Source organism: Ranitomeya imitator, chromosome 3 (assembly GCF_032444005.1).
Source record: "Ranitomeya imitator isolate aRanImi1 chromosome 3, aRanImi1.pri, whole genome shotgun sequence".
Lineage (NCBI taxonomy): Eukaryota > Metazoa > Chordata > Amphibia > Anura > Dendrobatidae > Ranitomeya > Ranitomeya imitator.
Window position 1 is genome coordinate 178,427,253 of NC_091284.1, and position 8,631 is coordinate 178,435,883.

At 41.2% G+C, this 8,631-nt stretch overlaps 1 protein-coding gene across 1 annotated transcript in view; it reads left to right on the forward strand.

Moving 5' to 3' along the window:
- The window catches only part of LOC138673067 (amine oxidase [flavin-containing] A-like), a 141,793-nt gene extending 136,522 nt beyond the window's left edge, over window positions 1-5,271 (forward strand). The window contains exon 15 of the mRNA XM_069761648.1: window positions 1-5,271. This exon is cut by the window's left edge and continues 1,618 nt beyond it. The gene's annotated coding sequence lies outside the window, so the exon portion shown is untranslated.
- The last annotated feature ends 3,360 nt before the right edge of the window (window positions 5,272-8,631 follow it).

Genomic DNA, 8,631 nt, shown 5'->3' on the forward strand with positions numbered 1-8,631 from the left:
TCTGAAGCCAATCTTACTGTAGATAACTTTTACAACAGTCATGTACACATACCACAAAAGCTAAGCCTTCTTCTCTTAATGTATTATTATGTCTTGAACTACAATATTCATTTGCAATAGTTGTGAGTGCCTGACAACTGTATAAAAATCTTGCACATGGCAGTATAAATTTAACACACAATTTGCTGATTATGGCATTTTTTTTTATAATTTTGTTATGATGTGATCCAGTATTTTGCACAATAATTATTACACCCCAAAATTGTTTTTTTCCCCTAAGGAGTTCTGACCTACTGTAGTTATAAGTTATATACATGCTCAACAAGGAAGGAAAAGATGTGGAATTATAAAAATCACAGGATCAAAATACAGCTCTGGCAAAAATTAAGAGACCACTGCAAAATGTTCAGTTTGTCTGATTTTTCTCTTTATAGGTATTTTTGAGTAAAATGTAAATTGTTCTTTTAGGCTATAAACTTCTGACAACATGTCTCCGAATTTCCAAGCAACACATTTTGTATTTTTTTCTAACAAAGAAAAATGGTCAAAATTAAAAAAAACAGTGCTTTCGGACCTCAAATAATGCAAAGAAAACAAGTTCATAATAATTTAGAAACAACAATACTAATGTTTTAACTCAGGAAGAGTTCAGAAATAAATATTTTGTGGAATAACCATGATTTTTAATCACAGCTTTCATGCGTCTTGGCATGCTTTCCACCTGTCTTTCACACTGCTTTTGGTGCAAAAAGTTAAGCAGTTCTTCTTTGTTTGATGGCTTGTGACAATCCATCATCATCTTGACTACATTACAGAGGTGTTCAATGGGGTTCAGGTCTGGAGATTGGGCTGCCCATGACAGGATTTTGATGTGGTGGTCTCTTAATTTTTTCCAGAGCTGTATATGAATATATAATAATAATAATTTTTATTTATATAGTGCCAACATATTCCGCAGCCCTTTACAGTTTAACAGTTTCAAACACAACAGTCATAAGTAACAATATTAACAATAGAATAATTAAAGCAAAATAAGACAACCCTGCTTGTGAGAGCTTACAATCTACAATGAGGTGGGAAGATACAAGGTAGAGGTGTGTATTTACAATGATGGTCCAGCCATTTTCCGGGGGTGGGGTATAGATGGAAGTGGTGAATGGGCCACACACACACACTTAAACATAAAATAACTTTGATTATGGAACGTGATAGGCCGCTCTGAACAAATGTGTTTTGAGGGAGCGCCTAAAACTATGCAAAATGTGGATGGTCCTAATATCTTGGGGTAGAGCATTCCAGAGGATTGGCGCAGCACGGGAGAAGTCTTGGAATCGGGAGTGGGAGGTACGGATTAGTGCAGAGGTTAGTCGAAAGTCGTTTGCAGAGTGCAGTGGTCAGTTAGGCCTATAGACAGAAATGAGGGAGGAGATGTAAGGGGGTGCCGCACTGTGGACAGCTTTGTGGGTGAGAACAAGTACCGTATATACTCGAGTATAAGCCGACCCGAGTATAAGCCGACCCCCCTAATTTTGCCACAAAAAACTGGGAAAACTTATTGACTCGAGTATAAGCCTTGGGTGGAAATGCAGCATTTACCGGTGAATTTCAAAAATAAAAATAGATCATTATTTTCCCATAGCTGTGCCATATAGTGCTCTGCACCGTTCATTATTTCTCCATAGCTGTGCCATATAGTGCTCTGCATGTTCATTATTTCCCCATAGCTGTGCCCCATATAGTGCTCTGCACTGTTCATTATTGCCCCATAGCTGTGCCATATAGTGCTCTGCACCGTTCATTATTGCCCCATAGCTGTGCCATATAGTGCGCTGCACCGTTCATTCTTGCCCCATAGCTGTGCCATATAGTGCTCTGCACCGTTCATATTTCCCCATAGCTGTGCCATATAGTGCTCTGCGCCGTTCATATTTCCCCATAGCTGTGCCATATAGTGCTCTGCACCATTCATATTTCCCCATAGCTGTGCCATATAGTGCTCTGCACCGTTCATATTTCCCCATAGCTGTGCCATATAGTGCTCTGCACCGTTCATATTTCCCCATAGCTCTGCCATATAGTGCTCTGCACCGTTCATATTTCCCCATAGCTGTGCCATATAGTGCTCTGCACCGTTCATATTTCCCCATAGCTGTGCCATATAGTGCTCTGCACCATTCATATTTCCCCATAGCTGTGCCATATAGTGCTCTGCACCATTCATATTTCCCCATAGCTGTGCCATATAGTGCTCTGCACCGTTCATATTTCCCCATAGCTGTGCCATATAGTGCTCTGCACCGTTCATATTTCCCCATAGCTGTGCCATATAGTGCTCTGCACCGTTCATATTTCCCCATAGCTGTGCCATATAGTGCTCTGCACCGTTCATATTTCCCCATAGCTGTGCCATATGGTGCTCTGCACTGTTCATATTTCCCCATAGCTGTGCCATATAGTGCTCTGCACCGTTCATATTTCCCCATAGCTGTGCACCATATAGTGCTCTGCACCGTTCATATTTCCCCATAGATGCTCCACATAAATCTGTGCCGCTGCTGCTGCAGTAAAAAAAAAAATGCCATATTCACCTCTCTTGCTTGCAGCTCCCAGCGTCCAGTCCCGGCGTCTCTCTGCACTGACTGATCAGGCAGAGGGCGGCGCGCACACTATACGCGTCATCGCGCCCTCTGACCTGCACAGTCAGAGCGGAGAGACGCCGGGAAGATGGAGCGGCGGCTGGAACGGGGACAGGTAAATATGCTATACTTACCTGGTCCCGGCGTCCGGCTCCTTCTCCCGGACAGCTGTCTTCGGTGCCGCAGCTTCTTCCTCTATCAGCGGTCACCGTTACTGCTGATTAGAGAAATGACTATGGGAGGTGGAGCCGCATATTCATTTCTCTAATCAGCGGTCCCACGTGACCGCTGAACAGTGGAAGAACTGCAGCACCGAAGACCGTGGGACAGGCGGGGAGGGTCAGGATCGCTGGAAGCAGGTAAGTATGCCTCAGCGCCCTCACCCGCAGACCCTGCCACCCACCTTGACTCGAGTATAAGCCGAGAGGGGCACTTTCAGCCCAAAAATTTGGGCTGAAAATCTCGCCTTATACTCGAGTATATACGGTACTTTGAATTGGATTCTGTAATGAATGGGCAGCCAGTGTAACGATTGGAGAAGAGCAGACACGTCTGAATACCGATTAGATAGATGGACAACCCTGGCTGCTGCATTAAGGATGGACTGGAGAGGAGAAAGTCGAGTAACGGGGAGGCCAATTAATAGAGCATTGCAGTAGTCCAGGAGAGAGTGGATCAAGGCAACAGTGAGTTTTTTTGTTGTTTCCATGGTGAGAAAAGGGCAGATTCTAGAGATGTTCTCTAGGTGTAAGCGGCAAGAGCGGGCAAGTGATTGTATATGAGATGTGAAGGAGAGATCAGAGTCAAACATATATACATATATACATATATATATATATATCTGTGTGTATATATATATATGTATATATATATATATTTCTTAATTATATGTAGATGATGACAAAAATGGAAAGAAAATTGTCTAATCATCTTTGATTTATTCAGTATCGAGTATGAGAGACATACAGAAATACATGCACCTTGGCATGCCATTAGTGGGATGTTCTGCCATGTTGAATGCATCTGTATTCCCAAATCATCAAAATCCCCTGCTGGCAGCTCAAGTTCTAATCAATTATGTCCCAGATCTGCTTGATGGGAGACAAGTCACAAGATTCTTTCAGGTCGCGGTACCATATTTAGGCCACGCAGACTGCTCACAGTAGCATGAGCAAAATGCAGCTTAGCATTTTCCTGTTGAAAAACATCTCCTGGGACACTTTGGAGCAAAGGCCCAGCAGCTGGTTCCAAGACCAAATCAATGTAATGCAGAACTCTTAATGTACCTGGAATGAAGACTAGAGGGATTCTGCTTCCATAAATTATGCCATCCCATAAAATAATCCCGGGAGTAAGACTGGTATTAATTTCCCTCATGAGTACCTCTTAATAACTTATGCCACTTCTCTCAAAGGTTATCATGGTGCAGAACAAAAGAGCAGTAGAGGCTGGCATGGATGCTTATCTTCTTGACAGTGAGTCCCACTCTTGTCTTGTGCACAATGATAGTCAGAGATCAGTATCAAGACCATGTGTGCAACCCAAGCAGTCTTTCTCAAGAGATGGTTTCTGTCACACCAGTCCTACTCCCACGATTTTGGTGTAGGATTCCAAATGTTCAGTAGTCATTGTTACGTTGGTTTGATTGTTGAACCAGTGGTACGGCTATTTCTCCAAAATGTCCCAGGAGCCATTTTTTAACATGACAAAGCCAGGACGCATGTTGCTTGTGATACTGTGAGCAGCCTGTGTGGCATAAATGTACTGCCATGACCTGCATCATCCTCAAACTTATTTCCCATTGAGCACATCTGGGACATCATTGATCTGGAATTGCAAAATGAGCTACCAAAAACAGATCTTGGTGATCTGCGTGCCCAAGTGTCTTGGTGGAAAACATTTCGTAGAAAACTTAGATAACTTCATGGATAGCATTACAAGGCATATAAGTGCATGTATTTTTGTGCATGGCATTCATACTTGTGGTACTGATACTGAAAAATCAAGATGTTATGAAAATTTTGTTTTCATTTTATTATTTCCATATCGCTAATATTTTTTCATGATTTCGCAACTTTTTCTTCATGCAAATTCAATTTTGTTGAATGTAGTTGTAAAATGTGTAATTTAAAATTCACCATTTGTTATTTTTTTATTATGTATCATTTACATTTCTCAGACTATTAACGAGTTTAACAAGATAAAAATGCATACATACAGTGCAGTGTTACTTTACCACTTATGATTAATTCACATAATACAGCGGCATAGGAATATTCTGTAAGAAATTGGTGTGAAGTTCCCTTTTTAATGTTATTACTAGTTCATCAATAATTTCTACAACATTATAATGTTGGAACTATGTGTTTTTTATGAGTTTGGAACATGTTTTTTTCTTGCCATTTCATATAGAACAAATCTGCAATTTACTTGAAAATATCTCAAAATTTCACTAATAGTTGCTGTGTTTATGTACGTGTTTAATAGATATTTTAAATATAATAGAGATATAATTTTTTTACTATATTAAATATATTATGTTCTAGTCTTACTTTGACAATCAATATAAACTTCAAAGTATTATGATTATCTTCTAAAGAACAAATTAATTTCAATAAAACTCTTTTCACAGTCATGTCTGTTTTATTTGGTTAAAAGGCTTCAGACATTGGATTGCATTTGGGATTAAAGGCTTATCGTCTGTATTGTTTGTCATTTCCTACAATGTGTGCTCTATAGTGATTATAACATTTTTTTTTTATTATTTGTTATACCCCCGTTGTTACGGCCGCCGCTACTTACCCTCGTCGCGCCGCTTCTGGCGCCGGCGCGCTGTCCCTGCTTGCTCCGGCCGCTCCTCGTTCGGGTCCCGGCGTGTCATTCCTCCTGCCTCTTCAGCGGCGCCGACTCCTTCCGCCGCTGTTCGTCCCCGCTGTCTTGCTTCCGGGGGGCGGCGCGCTCACCTTCTGCAGGCTCCGCCTCCTCCACATCCTGCTGGGGAGGTTCGGCATCTGCGCCGGCGCGCAGGGTTCTATGGAGGGCGCCTGCATTCCAGTCTAGCTTCTCCTGCTTCCGGGAGCCGGGATCCGGTAGTCCCAACCAATCCCGGTAAGACCCTCAGTATTTCAGGCCACCTCCCCTGCTAAGAGGTGCCTGAGTGTCATTTGCTTTTTGCCTTTGCCTCTGGCTCCTTCTCGTCTTGTGCCTGTGCTAGCCCGGTATCTCTCGCTTGCCTCTCGCCATTGTGCCTTTACTTATCCCGTCATCTCTCTCTTTTTCTTTTTAGTTTCGCCTCCGTCTCCTGCTTCTCCTCAGTACAGCTTGTCTTCCAGTCTCCGTGTCTTCCATTGTGCTCCAGCTTCCCTGCCTCCGTGTGTCCCGCTCCTGTGTTCCGTTTTTTGTTTTCCTTTCTTGTTTTTTTCCCTGAGCCGTCCCTTCTGGTATCTGCTACCGTGGTTGGGTCTTCTTCGGGCCTGCCCCAGCCAGTCCCTGTATAGGGGTTGGTTAACACCTGGTCTGCTCGCCCGGAGGTAGTACCTTGCCACGGTCCAGAGCGTCCACTCTCGCTTTCTTCTCAGATAGCATAACACCCGTAAAGTCAGTTTTGAGACTGTCACAATTTTTTTTCAGAAAGTTAGCTGTATCTTACTTTTTTCCTACACAAAACCCCCCTTGCAACCTCATCTCTGAAATGAAGACGGGGTACACAGGTACGCTCTAGTAAATTTGGATCTGCCTCTAGCACAGTGTTCCCCAACTCCGGTCCTCAAGAGCCACCAACAGGTCATGTTTTCAGGATTTCCTTAGTATTGCACAGGTGATGGAATTATCATCTGTGCAATACGAAGGAAATCCTGAAAACATGACATGTTGGTGGCTCTTGAGGACCGGAGTTGGGAAACACTGCTCTAGCACATACCAATTCTTATAGTCCTTCTAATCATATCTGACATCAGACTATGTTCAAACGAGAAGATAAACTTATTCTCTACCTTCTACTCTTTTTGAATTAAGTAATTATTTTCTATTAAATTGTACTACATTCCTAAAAGCTTTGGATAGTATGTCCTCTGCTTACTATCCTACGCATAAATGACCCATAAGATCTTGGGATTGTAATTAAAAATCACTATATTGACACTTATTAATTTTAAGCACAAAAACTGGCAGTATGGGAGTAATTTTTTCTTATATCTAATGGATGATTGCCTTTCCTGCCCATATTATAAGTGCATATACAGCAGGTGAAAAAAGTATTGAGCACATCAGCAGTTTTCTAAATTAAATATATTTTTAAAGGTGCTATTGACATGCTATTCGGCGTAGTAACCCATCCAATCCACACAGACAAAGAAATGAAATCATACATGTCCATAAATTAATTTATGCGTAATAATGACAAATGCCACAGACAAAAAGTATTGAACACATGAAAGAGTAGTGCAAAAAGCCATGGAAAGTCATGACACCAGCTGACATCTATCAGTAAGTAGAAAGCAATCCTGTCACTTAGTAAAAAAGAATATCGGCTACAGTAGTTCAACTGATGGCCTTTAAAAAGATATATCATTACCAAGGTGCCACACAAGAAATATCTCATGATGGTTAAAACTAGTGAGCTATCTCAAGACCTTTGCATCCTTATTGTTGCAAAGTATAATGATGACATTGGCTACAGAAGAATTTCTAAACTACTGAAGGTTCCACAGCCATGGCAGCACCCATTGCTGATCCCATTCTTTGGTAAACCATCTGTCCTCAAGCTGAAAGTGTTATGCTCCAAAAACAAAATTCAGTGATTCACATATAAAATTAATTAAACTTTTTAAAATCTTTCTTACTACTTTCTAAGAACATATTGACCTCAGCTATTCCATCTTTATGGCAGATATGAGAGTAAAAACTCCCTACATCCACTGGGGCTAAGGTGTAATTCTCTGTTTATACCCACAGAATCTTGCAAGAGGTTTTTTGGTGTAAAAGAAGAAAATGTCCAGCTTCACCGAAACCTTGAAAAAATTGGTTTCTTTATTCACAAACTTGTAACATAGAGGATACAAACTTCAGCACAAACCATATAGGTGTGAATCTCAACGCGTTTCTGGAGACTAAGCTCCCTTAAAGTGATTAGTTGTAAAAAATATAAATCTTTGGACACTGCATGTATATATTCAACTAGTATAGTAGTAGTGTATACAGTAGATTTTGTACTTTATCGTTATTTGTTTGTCATACCTGTGGGACACATGGATTGAGTTTCTCTTGTTGCTCCTGGAGACTTTTTTTTGTTTGTTTTGTCCATCCTTTTGGATCAGTAGTCTAAAGGGCCAGAAGCACCTATGGTCATTCCATCATAAAAGTATTTTCCCTTTTTCCAGATAATCTGTTACTCTTCAAAAGGCTTTTGATTTTACAATTTTGCCTTTTAAATGGCATTGTCCTCCTCATATTTCTATTGCCATACTAATTCCACATGTATGTTGAAATCAAAGTCCATTTTGTCCATTATGTACTTAACCTTTTTCATTTTTTATGTCATTTTTGATTAGCACCATCCTTCAATTCATCTTTTTCAAGAATTGTTGAAATTCATTCTCAATTAACTGTGATTATAGTTCACTTAATTTGGAAAACTCATTGTTCACTTTACAGATCGTGGTAGGACAAAAGATATAAGCAGAATATATGTCAATTACAAGGTGATCTGAGATCATCGGTTCGCTGGGTCGCAGGGTGCATGGACTGCCAGCTGTCTCCTTAGTCCTTTCTTAGCATGTTACTGGATGCGAGCCACGCTTACGAAGTTACCAGCAAGCATACCAAAGAGAGGGACCACATGGCTGTACACTATCCTTCATCCCTTTTGGGTAACTGCCCTCTGGGCTGAAATTAAATCCCCTCACCTTGCCTCTGCAGCTGCGAACTCCAAAACCTATGAAAGATCATAACTCTGGATGGTTCTAGGGCAGCGGTTCTAGGGCCATCGGATCCAGAC